This window comes from Lissotriton helveticus, chromosome 1_2 (genome assembly GCF_964261635.1).
Source record: "Lissotriton helveticus chromosome 1_2, aLisHel1.1, whole genome shotgun sequence".
Lineage (NCBI taxonomy): Eukaryota > Metazoa > Chordata > Amphibia > Caudata > Salamandridae > Lissotriton > Lissotriton helveticus.
The window spans coordinates 323,915,646-323,928,034 of NC_136058.1; the positions used below are offsets into that span (position 1 = coordinate 323,915,646).

The window sequence follows — 12,389 nt, forward strand, 5'->3', positions numbered from 1 at the left end:
CTTTAATAGCATTTCAGTGTTTCCTGCTCAAAACCTGTGAGTAAATGCAGTTTTTAACACTCTGCTTGTTATTCCCTTTGGGAAATTTCTGAAACATCATTGATCAATTTTGTAATTTGGCTCTTCCTTTCACAGCACTAAACAAAGGGAATGGACTATGGAAGCAATTGACAACTTTGTTATACTGTTTGGTGCTTTCTTGTATTGCACTGAAGAAATGGCGTATAAAACTTGGCAGCGAAGCAGTCAATCTATTTCTCATTTCACCTGTGTCTCCAGTCTTACATATATTCCACCTCTTCTCTGTGCATGCAAAGTATGTGTTTGTTTGAAGCACTTCATTTTTGTGCAACGTAGGAACTATTTAATTTCTCCTTAAAAGCTCTGCCTACGTGCAAGATGTACGAACTATCATTGCAGTTGCAAGAAGGCTGGTCTGAAGAATCAGGCCATTTGCAAACGCAAAATGGCTTTTTCTGATGTATTAAATGGAAGGTATTCAAAAGGGGTGTTTGGGTGTACCTTCCAAATACCGAATTGTAGTGGTACGTCGAAATGTTTTTCCACCATAATTTGGCCCAAAACAATCATACTTCATCACCATTTCCGTGATTGTGGTAACCAATCCTCAAATGATAAGGTGTCCCGTAAAAACCTCTTCCCCTTTAAGAATGTTTCAAAACAATCATTGTATGTAGAGGCATTGGTCCTATGTACCACTGCCTATTCAAATAAAATAACAATGAAACAAATAAATCTGTTTTTTAAATGATCCAGTTTTCCTTTAATAAATAATATTAAGGACTACTTCTCCTGTTCCACAGTTTCAAGGTTGTACTTTCCGGAACAAATTAGTATGATCCTCTCACTCTTTCATGATGCACTGATATTTTGTCATTCTGATTTTACTGTAAAGCTGGGGATATAGCTCCATGGTAGAGCATTTGACTGCAGATCAAGAGGTCCCTGGTTTAAATCCTGGTGTCCCCTCACCCTATTTTGATTCTGTTGTTTGTAATTGGGACTTTTCATCAATTCCATTTGGATCATCTTTAACAGAGTCAGTGTTCCCTTGGATATTGCACTTTAATAGCATTTCAGTGTTTCCTGCTCAAAACCTGTGAGTAAATGCAGTTTTTAACACTCGGCTTGTTATTCCCTTTGGGAAATTTCTGAAACATCATTGATCAATTTTGGAATTCGGCTCTTCCTTTCATAGCACTAAACAAAGGGAATGGACTATGAAACCAATTGACAACTTTGGTATACTGTTTGGTGCTTTCTTGTATTGCACTGAAGAAATGGCGTATAAAACTTGGCAGCGAAGCAGTCAATCTATTTCTCATTTCACCTCTGTCTTCAGTCTTACATATATTCCACCTCTTCTCTGTGCATGCAAAGTATATGTTTGTTTGAAGCACTTATACTTCATCACCATCTCAGTGATTGCGGTAACCAATCCTCAAATGATAAGGTGTCCCGTAAAAACCTCTTCCCCTTTAAGAATGTTTCAAATCAATCATTGTATGTAGAGGCATTGGTCCTATGTACCACTGCCTATTCAAATAAAATAACAATGAAACAAATATCTGTTTTTTAAATGATCCAGTTTTCCTTTAATAAATAATATTAAGGACTACTTCTCCTGTTCCACAGTTTCAAGGTTGTACTTTCTGGCACAACTTAGTATGATCCTCACACTCTTTCATGATGTACTGATATTTTGTCATTCTGATTTTACTGAAAAGCTAGGGATATAGCTCAGTGGTAGAGCATTTGACTGCAGATCAAGAGGTCCCTGGTTCAAATCCGGGTGTCCCCTCACCCTATTTTGATTCTGTTGTTTGTAATTGGGACTTTTCATCAATTCCATTTGGATCATCTTTGACAGAGTCAGTGTTCCCTTGGATATTGCACTTTAATAGCATTTCAGTGTTTCCTGCTCAAAACCTGTGAGTAAATGCAGTTTTTAACACTCTGCTTGTTATTCCCTTTGGGAAATTTCTGAAACATCATTGATCAATTTTGTAATTTGGCTCTTCCTTTCACAGCACTAAAAAAAGGGAATGGACTATGAAAGCAATTGACAACTTTGTTATACTGTTTGGTGCTTTCTTGTATTGCACTGAAGAAATGGCGTATAAAACTTTTCAGCGAAGCAGTCAATCTATTGCTCATTTCACCTGTGTCTCCAGTCTTACATATATTCCACCTCTTCTCTGTGCATGCAAAGTATGTGTTTGTTTGAAGCACTTCATTTTTGTGTAACGTAGGAACTATTTAATTTCTCCTTAAAAGCTCTGCCTACGTGCAAGATGTACGAACTATCATTGCAGTTGCAAGAAGGCTGGTCTGAAGAATCAGGCCATTTGCAAACGCAAAATGGCTTTTTCTGATGTATTAAATGGAAGGTATTCGAAACGGGTGTTTGGGTGTACCTTCCAAATACCGAATTGTAGTGGTACTTAGAAATGTTTTTCCACCATAATTTGGCCTAAATCAATCATACTTCATCACCATCTCCGTGATTGTGGTAACCAATCCTCAAATGATAAGGTGTCCCGTAAAAACCTCTTCCCTTTTAAGAATGTTTCAAAACAATCATTGTATGTAGAGGCATTGGTCCTATGTACCACTGCCTATTCAAATAAAATAACAATGAAACAAATAAATCTGTTTTTTAAATGATCCAGTTTTCCTTTAATAAATAATATTAAGGACTACTTCTCCTGTTCCACAGTTTCAAGGTTGTACTTTCTGGCACAACTTAGTATGATCCTCACACTCTTTCATGATGTACTGATATTTTGTCATTCTGATTTTACTGAAAAGCTGGGGATATAGCTCAGTGGTAGAGCATTTGACTGCAGATCAAGAGGTCCCTGGTCCAAAACCGGGTGTCCCCTCACCCTATTTTGATTCTGTTGTTTGTAATTGGGACTTTTCATCAATTCCATTTGGATCATCTTTGACAGAGTCAGTGTTCCCTTGGATATTGCACTTTAATAGCATTTCAGTGTTTCCTGCTCAAAACCTGTGAGTAAATGCAGTTTTTAACACTCTGCTTGTTATTCCCTTTGGGAAATTACTGAAACATCATTGATCAATTTTGTAATTTGGCTCTTCCTTTCACAGCACTAAACAAAGGGAATGGACTATGGAAGCAATTGACAACTTTGTTATACTGTTTGGTGCTTTCTTGTATTGCACTGAAGAAATGGCGTATAAAACTTGGCAGCGAAGCAGTCAATCTATTTCTCATTTCACCTGTGTCTCCAGTCTTACATATATTCCACCTCTTCTCTGTGCATGCAAAGTATGTGTTTGTTTGAAGCACTTCATTTTTGTGCAACGTAGGAACTATTTAATTTCTCCTTAAAAGCTCTGCCTACGTGCAAGATGTACGAACTATCATTGCAGTTGCAAGAAGGCTGGTCTGAAGAATCAGGCCATTTGCAAACGCAAAATGGTTTTTTCTGATGTATTAAATGGAAGGTATTCAAAAGGGGTGTTTGGGTGTACCTTCCAAATACCGAATTGTAGTGGTACGTCGAAATGTTTTTCCACCATAATTTGGCCCAAAACAATCATACTTCATCACCATCTCCGTGATTGTGGTAACCAATCCTCAAATGATAAGGTGTCCTGTAAAAACCTCTTCCCCTTTAAGAATGTTTCAAAACAATCATTGTATGTAGAGGCATTGGTCCTATGTACCACTGCCTATTCAAATAAAATAACAATGAAACAAATAAATCTGTTTTTTAAATGATCCAGTTTTCCTTTAATAAATAATATTAAGGACTACTACTCCTGTTCCACAGTTTCAAGGTTGTACTTTCCGGAACAACTTAGTATGATCCTCTCACTCTTTCATGATGCACTGATATTTTGTCATTCTGATTTTACTGTAAAGCTGGGGATATAACTCCATGGTAGAGCATTTGACTGCAGATCAAGAGGTCCCTGGTTCAAATCCTGGTGTCCCCTCACCCTATTTTGATTCTGTTGTTTGTAATTGGGACTTTTCATCAATTCCATTTGGATCATCTTTAACAGAGTCAGTGTTCCCTTGGATATTGCACTTTAATAGCATTTCAGTGTTTCCTGCTCAAAACCTGTGAGTAAATGCAGTTTTTAACACTCGGCTTGTTATTCTCTTTGGGAAATTTCTGAAACATCATTGATCAATTTTGGAATTCGGCTCTTCCTTTCATAGCACTAAACAAAGGGAATGGACTATGAAACCAATTGACAACTTTGTTATACTGTTTGGTGCTTTCTTGTATTGCACTGAAGAAATGGCGTATTAAACTTGGCAGCGAAGCAGTCAATCTATTTCTCATTTCACCTCTGTCTTCAGTCTTACATATATTCCACCTCTTCTCTGTGCATGCAAAGTATATGTTTGTTTGAAGCACTTCATTTTTGTGCAACGTAGGAACCATTTCATTTCTCCTTAAAAGCTCTGCCTACTTGCAAGATGTACGAACTATCATTGCAGTTGCAAGAAGGCTGGTCTGAAGAATCTGGCCATTTGGAAACGCAAAATGGCTTTTTCTGATGTATTAAATGGAAGGTATTCGAAAGGGTTGTTTGGGTGTACCTTCCAAATACCGAATTGTAGTGGTACGTAGAAATGTTTTTCCACCATAATTTGGCCCAAAACAATCATACTTCATCACCATCTCAGTGATTGCGGTAACCAATCCTCAAATGATAAGGTGTCCCGTAAAAACCTCTTCCCCTTTAAGAATGTTTCAAATCAATCATTGTATGTAGAGGCATTGGTCCTATGTACCACTGCCTATTCAAATAAAATAACAATGAAACAAATATCTGTTTTTTAAATGATCCAGTTTTCCTTTAATAAATAATATTAAGGACTACTTCTCCTGTTCCACAGTTTCAAGGTTGTACTTTCCGGAACAACTTAGTATGATCCTCTCACTCTTTCATGATGCACTGATATTTTGTCATTCTGGTTTTACTGTAAAGCTGGGGATATAACTCCATGGTACAGCATTTGACTGCAGATCAAGAGGTCCCTGGTTCAAATCCTGGTGTCCCCTCACCCTATTTTGATTCTGTTGTTTGTAATTGGGACTTTTCATCAATTCCATTTGGATCATCTTTAACAGAGTCAGTGTTCCCTTGGATATTGCACTTTAATAGCATTTCAGTGTTTCCTGCTCAAAACCTGTGAGTAAATGCAGTTTTTAACACTCGGCTTGTTATTCTCTTTGGGAAATTTCTGAAACATCGTTGATCAATTTTGGAATTCGGCTCTTCCTTTCATAGCACTAAACAAAGCGAATGGACTATGAAACCAATTGACAACTTTGTTATACTGTTTGGTGCTTTCTTGTATTGCACTGAAGAAATGGCGTATAAAACTTGGCAGTGAAGCAGTCAATCTATTTCTCATTTCACCTCTGTCTTCAGTCTTACATATATTCCACCTCTTCTCTGTGCATGCAAAGTATATGTTTGTTTGAAGCACTTCATTTTTGTGCAACGTAGGAACCATTTCATTTCTCCTTAAAAGCTCTGCCTACTTGCAAGATGTACGAACTATCATTGCAGTTGCAAGAAGGCTGGTCTGAAGAATCTGGCCATTTGGAAACGCAAAATGGCTTTTTCTGATGTATTAAATGGAAGGTATTCGAAAGGGTTGTTTGGGTGTACCTTCCAAATACCGAATTGTAGTGGTACGTAGAAATGTTTTTCCACCATAATTTGGCCCAAAACAATCATACTTCATCACCATCTCAGTGATTGCGGTAACCAATCCTCAAATGATAAGGTGTCCCGTAAAAACCTCTTCCCCTTTAAGAATGTTTCAAATCAATCATTGTATGTAGAGGCATTGGTCCTATGTACCACTGCCTATTCAAATAAAATAACAATGAAACAAATATCTGTTTTTTAAATGATCCAGTTTTCCTTTAATAAATAATATTAAGGACTACTTCTCCTGTTCCACAGTTTCAAGGTTGTACTTTCCGGAACAACTTAGTATGATCCTCTCACTCTTTCATGATGCACTGATATTTTGTCATTCTGATTTTACTGTAAAGCTGGGGATATAGCTCAGAGCATTTGACTGCAGATCAAGAGGTCCCTGGTTCAAATCCTGGTGTCCCCTCACCCTATTTTGATTCTGTTGTTTGTAATTGGGACTTTTCATCAATTCCATTTGGATCATCTTTAACAGAGTCAGTGTTCCCTTGGATATTGCACTTTAATAGCATTTCAGTGTTTCCTGCTCAAAACCTGTGAGTAAATGCAGTTTTTAACACTCGGCTTGTTATTCCCTTTGGGAAATTTCTGAAACATCATTGATCAATTTTGGAATTCGGCTCTTCCTTTCATAGCCCTAAACAAAGGGAATGGACAATGAAACCAATTGACAACTTTGTTATACTGTTTGGTGCTTTCTTGTATTGCACTGAAGAAATGGCGTGTAAAACTTGGCAGCAAAGCAGTCAATCTATTTCTCATTTCACCTCTGTCTTCAGTCTTACATATATTCCACCTCTTCTCTGTGCATGCAAAGTATATGTTTGTTTGAAGCACTTCATTTTTGTGCAACGTAGGAACCATTTCATTTCTCCTTAAAAGCTCTACCTACTTGCAAGATGTACGAACTATCATTGCAGTTGCAAGAAGGCTGGTCTGAAGAATCTGGCCATTTGGAAACGCAAAATGGCTTTTTCTGATGTATTAAATGGAAGGTATTCGAAAGGGTTGTTTGGGTGTACCTTCCAAATACCGAATTGTAGTGGTACGTAGAAATGTTTTTCCACCATAATTTGGCCCAAAACAATCATACTTCATCACCATCTCAGTGATTGTGGTAACCAATCCTCAAATGATAAGGTGTCCCGTAAAAACCTCTTCCCCTTTAAGAATGTTTCAAAACAATCATTGTATGTAGAGGCATTGGTCCTATGTACCACTGCCTATTCAAATAAAATAACAATGAAACAAATATCTGTTTTTTAAATGATCCAGTTTTCCTTTAATAAATAATATTAAGGACTACTTCTCCTGTTCCACAGTTTCAAGGTTGTACTTTCTGGCACAACTTAGTATGATCCTCACACTCTTTCATGATGTACTAATATTTTGTCATTCTGACTTTACTGAAAAGATGGGGATATAGCTCAGTGGTAGAGCATTTGACTGCAGATCAAGAGGTCCCTGGTTCAAATCTGGGTGTCCCCTCACCCTATTTTGATTCTGTTGTTTGTAATTGGGACTTTTCATCAATTCCATTTGGATCATCTTCGACAGAGTCAGTGTTCCCTAGGATATTGCACTTTATTAGCATTTCAGTGTTTCCTGCTCAAAACCTGTGAGTAAATGCAGTTTTTAACACTCGGCTTGTTATTCCCTTTGGGAAATTTCTGAAACATCATTGATCAATTTTGGAATTCGGCTCTTCCTTTCATAGCACTAAACAAAGGGAATGGACTATGAAACCAATTGACAACTTTGTTATACTGTTTGGTGCTTTCTTGTATTGCACTGAAGAAATGGCGTATAAAACTTGGCAGCGAAGCAGTCAATCTATTTCTCATTTCACCTGTGTCTTCAGTCTTACATATATTCCACCTCTTCTCTGTGCATGCAAAGTATGTGTTTGTTTGAAGCACTTCATTTTTGTGCAACGTAGGAACTATTTAATTTCTCCTTAAAAGCTCTGCCTACGTGCAAGATGTACGAACTATCATTGCAGTTGCAAGTAGGCTGGTCTGAAGAATCAGGCCATTTGCAAACGCAAAATGGCTTTTTCTGATGTATTAAATGGAAGGTATTCGAAACGGGTGTTTGGGTGTACCTTCCAAATACCGAATTATAGTGGTACTTAGAAATGTTTTTCCACCATAATTTGGCCTAAATCAATCATACTTCATCACCATCTCCGTGATTGTGGTAACCAATCCTCAAATGATAAGGTGTCCCGTAAAAACCTCTTCCCCTTTAAGAATGTTTCAAAACAATCATTGTATGTAGAGGCATTGGTCCTATGTACCACTGCCTATTCAAATAAAATAACAATGAAACAAATAAATCTGTTTTTTAAATGATCCAGTTTTCCTTTAATAAATAATATTAAGGACTACTTCTCCTGTTCCACAGTTTCAAGGTTGTACTTTCTGGCACAACTTAGTATGATCCTCACACTCTTTCATGATGTACTGATATTTTGTCATTCTGATTTTACTGAAAAGCTAGGGATATAGCTCAGTGGTAGAGCATTTGACTGCAGATCAAGAGGTCCCTGGTTCAAATCCGGGTGTCCCCTCACCCTACTTTGATTCTGTTGTTTGTAATTGGGACTTTTCATCAATTCCATTTGGATCATCTTTGACAGAGTCAGTGTTCCCTTGGATATTGCACTTTAATAGCATTTCAGTGTTTCCTGCTCAAAACCTGTGAGTAAATGCAGTTTTTAACACTCTGCTTGTTATTCCCTTTGGGAAATTTCTGAAACATCATTGATCAATTTTGTAATTTGGCTCTTCCTTTCACAGCACTAAAAAAAGGGAATGGACTATGAAAGCAATTGACAACTTTGTTATACTGTTTGGTGCTTTCTTGTATTGCACTGAAGAAATGGCGTATAAAACTTGTCAGCGAAGCAGTCAATCTGTTGCTCATTTCACCTGTGTCTCCAGTCTTACATATATTCCACCTCTTCTCTGTGCATGCAAAGTATGTGTTTGTTTGAAGCACTTCATTTTTGTGCAACGTAGGAACTATTTAATTTCTCCTTAAAAGCTCTGCCTACGTGCAAGATGTACGAACTATCATTGCAGTTGCAAGAAGGCTGGTCTGAAGAATCAGGCCATTTGCAAACGCAAAATGGCTTTTTCTGATGTATTAAATGGAAGGTATTCGAAAGGGGTGTTTGGGTGTACCTTCCATATACTGAATTGTAGTGGTACGTCGAAATGTTTTTCCACCATAATTTGGCCCAAAACAATCATACTTCATCACCATCTCCATGATTGTGGTAACCAATCCTCAAATGATAAGGTGTCCCGTAAAAACCTCTTCCCCTTTAAGAATGTTTCAAAACAATCATTGTATGTAGAGGCATTGGTTCTATGTACCACTGCCTATTCAAATAAAATAACAATGAAACAAATAAATCTGTTTTCTAAATGATCCAGTTTTCCTTTAATAAATAATATTAAGGACTACTTCTCCTGTTCCACAGTTTCAAGGTTGTACTTTCTGGCACAACTTAGTATGATCCTCACACTCTTTCATGATGTACTCATATTTTGTCATTCTGATTTTCCTGCAAAGCTGGGGATGTAGCTCAGTGGTAGAGCATTTGACTGCAGATCAAGAGGTCCCTGGTTCAAATCCGTGTGTCCCCTCACCCTATTTCGATTCTGTTGTTTGTAATTGGGACTTTTCATCAATTCCATTTGGATCCTCTTTAACAGAGTCAGTGTTCCCTTGGATATTGCACTTTAATAGCATTTCAGTGTTTCCTGCTCAAAACCTGTGAGTAAATGCAGTTTTTAACACTCAGCTTGTTATTCCCTTTGGGAAATTTCTGAAACATCATTGATCAATTTTGGAATTCGGCTCTTCCTTTCATAGCACTAAACAAAGGGAATGGACTATGAAACCAATTGACAACTTTGTTATACTGTTTGGTGCTTTCTTGTATTGCACTGAAGAAATGGCGTATAAAACTTGGCAGCGAAGCAGTCAATCTATTTCTCATTTCACCTCTGTCTTCAGTCTTACATATATTCCACCTCTTCTCTGTGCATGCAAAGTATGTGTTTGCTTGAAGCACTTTATTTTTGTGCAACGTAGGAACTATTTAATTTCTCCTTAAAAGCTCTGCCTACGTGCAAGATGTACGAACTATCATTGCAGTTGCAAGAAGGCTGGACTGAAGAATCAGGCCATTTGCAAACGCAAAATGGCTTTTTCCGATGTATTAAATGGAAGGTATTCGAAACGGGTGTTTGGGTGTACCTTCCAAATACCGAATTGTAGTGGTACTTAGAAATGTTTTTCCACCATAATTTGGCCTAAATCAATCATACTTCATCACCATCTCCGTGATTGTGGTAACCAATCCTCAAATGATAAGGTGTCCCGTAAAAACCTCTTCCCCTTTAAGAATGTTTCAAAACAATCATTGTATGTAGAGGCATTGGTCCTATGTACCACTGCCTATTCAAATAAAATAACAATGAAACAAATAAATCTGTTTTTTAAATGATCCAGTTTTCCTTTAATAAATAATATTAAGGACTACTTCTCCTGTTCCACAGTTTCAAGGTTGTACTTTCTGGCACAACTTAGTATGATCCTCACACTCTTTCATGATGTACTGATATTTTGTCATTCTGATTTTACTGAAAAGCTAGGGATATAGCTCAGTGGTAGAGCATTTGACTGCAGATCAAGAGGTCCCTGGTTCAAATCCGGGTGTCCCCTCACCCTATTTTGATTCTGTTGTTTGTAATTGGGACTTTTCATCAATTCCATTTGGATCATCTTTGACAGAGTCAGTGTTCCCTTGGATATTGCACTTTAATAGCATTTCAGTGTTTCCTGCTCAAAACCTGTGAGTAAATGCAGTTTTTAACACTCTGCTTGTTATTCCCTTTGGGAAATTTCTGAAACATCATTGATCAATTTTGTAATTTGGCTCTTCCTTTCACAGCACTAAAAAAAGGGAATGGACTATGAAAGCAATTGACAACTTTGTTATACTGTTTGGTGCTTTCTTGTATTGCACTGAAGAAATGGCGTATAAAACTTGTCAGCGAAGCAGTCAATCTGTTGCTCATTTCACCTGTGTCTCCAGTCTTACATATATTCCACCTCTTCTCTGTGCATGCAAAGTATGTGTTTGTTTGAAGCACTTCATTTTTGTGCAACGTAGGAACTATTTAATTTCTCCTTAAAAGCTCTGCCTACGTGCAAGATGTACGAACTATCATTGCAGTTGCAAGAAGGCTGGTCTGAAGAATCAGGCCATTTGCAAACGCAAAATGGCTTTTTCTGATGTATTAAATGGAAGGTATTCGAAAGGGGTGTTTGGGTGTACCTTCCAAATACTGAATTGTAGTGGTACGTCGAAATGTTTTTCCACCATAATTTGGCCCAAAACAATCATACTTCATCACCATCTCCATGATTGTGGTAACCAATCCTCAAATGATAAGGTGTCCCGTAAAAACCTCTTCCCCTTTAAGAATGTTTCAAAACAATCATTGTATGTAGAGGCATTGGTTCTATGTACCACTGCCTATTCAAATAAAATAACAATGAAACAAATAAATCTGTTTTCTAAATGATCCAGTTTTCCTTTAATAAATAATATTAAGGACTACTTCTCCTGTTCCACAGTTTCAAGGTTGTACTTTCTGGCACAACTTAGTATGATCCTCACACTCTTTCATGATGTACTCATATTTTGTCATTCTGATTTTCCTGCAAAGCTGGGGATGTAGCTCAGTGGTAGAGCATTTGACTGCAGATCAAGAGGTCCCTGGTTCAAATCCGTGTGTCCCCTCACCCTATTTCGATTCTGTTGTTTGTAATTGGGACTTTTCATCAATTCCATTTGGATCCTCTTTAACAGAGTCAGTGTTCCCTTGGATATTGCACTTTAATAGCATTTCAGTGTTTCCTGCTCAAAACCTGTGAGTAAATGCAGTTTTTAACACTCAGCTTGTTATTCCCTTTGGGAAATTTCTGAAACATCATTGATCAATTTTGGAATTCGGCTCTTCCTTTCATAGCACTAAACAAAGGGAATGGACTATGAAACCAATTGACAACTTTGTTATACTGTTTGGTGCTTTCTTGTATTGCACTGAAGAAATGGCGTATAAAACTTGGCAGCGAAGCAGTCAATCTATTTCTCATTTCACCTCTGTCTTCAGTCTTACATATATTCCACCTCTTCTCTGTGCATGCAAAGTATGTGTTTGCTTGAAGCACTTTATTTTTGTGCAACGTAGGAACTATTTAATTTCTCCTTAAAAGCTCTGCCTACGTGCAAGATGTACGAACTATCATTGCAGTTGCAAGAAGGCTGGACTGAAGAATCAGGCCATTTGCAAACGCAAAATGGCTTTTTCCGATGTATTAAATGGAAGGTATTCGAAAGGGGTGTTTGGGTGTACCTTCCAAATACCGAATTGTAGTGGTACGTAGAAATGTTTTCCCACCATAATTTGGCCCAAAACAATCATACTTCATCACCATCTCAGTGATTGTGGTAACCAATCCTCAAATGATAAGGTGTCCCGTAAAAACCTCTTCCCCTTTAAGAATGTTTCAAAACAATCATTGTATGTAGAGGCATTGGTCCTATGTACCACTGCCTATTC

The 12,389-nt window shown here is 37.5% G+C and overlaps 4 non-coding genes across 4 annotated transcripts; all 4 read left to right on the top strand.

The window, feature by feature from the left end:
• Positions 1-1,750: 1,750 nt before the first annotated feature.
• Positions 1,751-1,822, top strand: TRNAC-GCA (transfer RNA cysteine (anticodon GCA)). Its single transcript has one exon. It is a non-coding gene; the product is annotated as a tRNA-Cys (tRNA).
• A 5,336-nt stretch (positions 1,823-7,158) lies between these two features.
• On the top strand, positions 7,159-7,230 carry TRNAC-GCA (transfer RNA cysteine (anticodon GCA)). Its single transcript has one exon. It is a non-coding gene; the product is annotated as a tRNA-Cys (tRNA).
• Positions 7,231-8,242: 1,012 nt separating this feature from the next.
• TRNAC-GCA (transfer RNA cysteine (anticodon GCA)) lies at positions 8,243-8,314 on the top strand. The gene has a single exon. It is a non-coding gene; the product is annotated as a tRNA-Cys (tRNA).
• Positions 8,315-10,410: 2,096 nt separating this feature from the next.
• TRNAC-GCA (transfer RNA cysteine (anticodon GCA)) lies at positions 10,411-10,482 on the top strand. Its single transcript has one exon. It is a non-coding gene; the product is annotated as a tRNA-Cys (tRNA).
• The last annotated feature ends 1,907 nt before the right edge of the window (positions 10,483-12,389 follow it).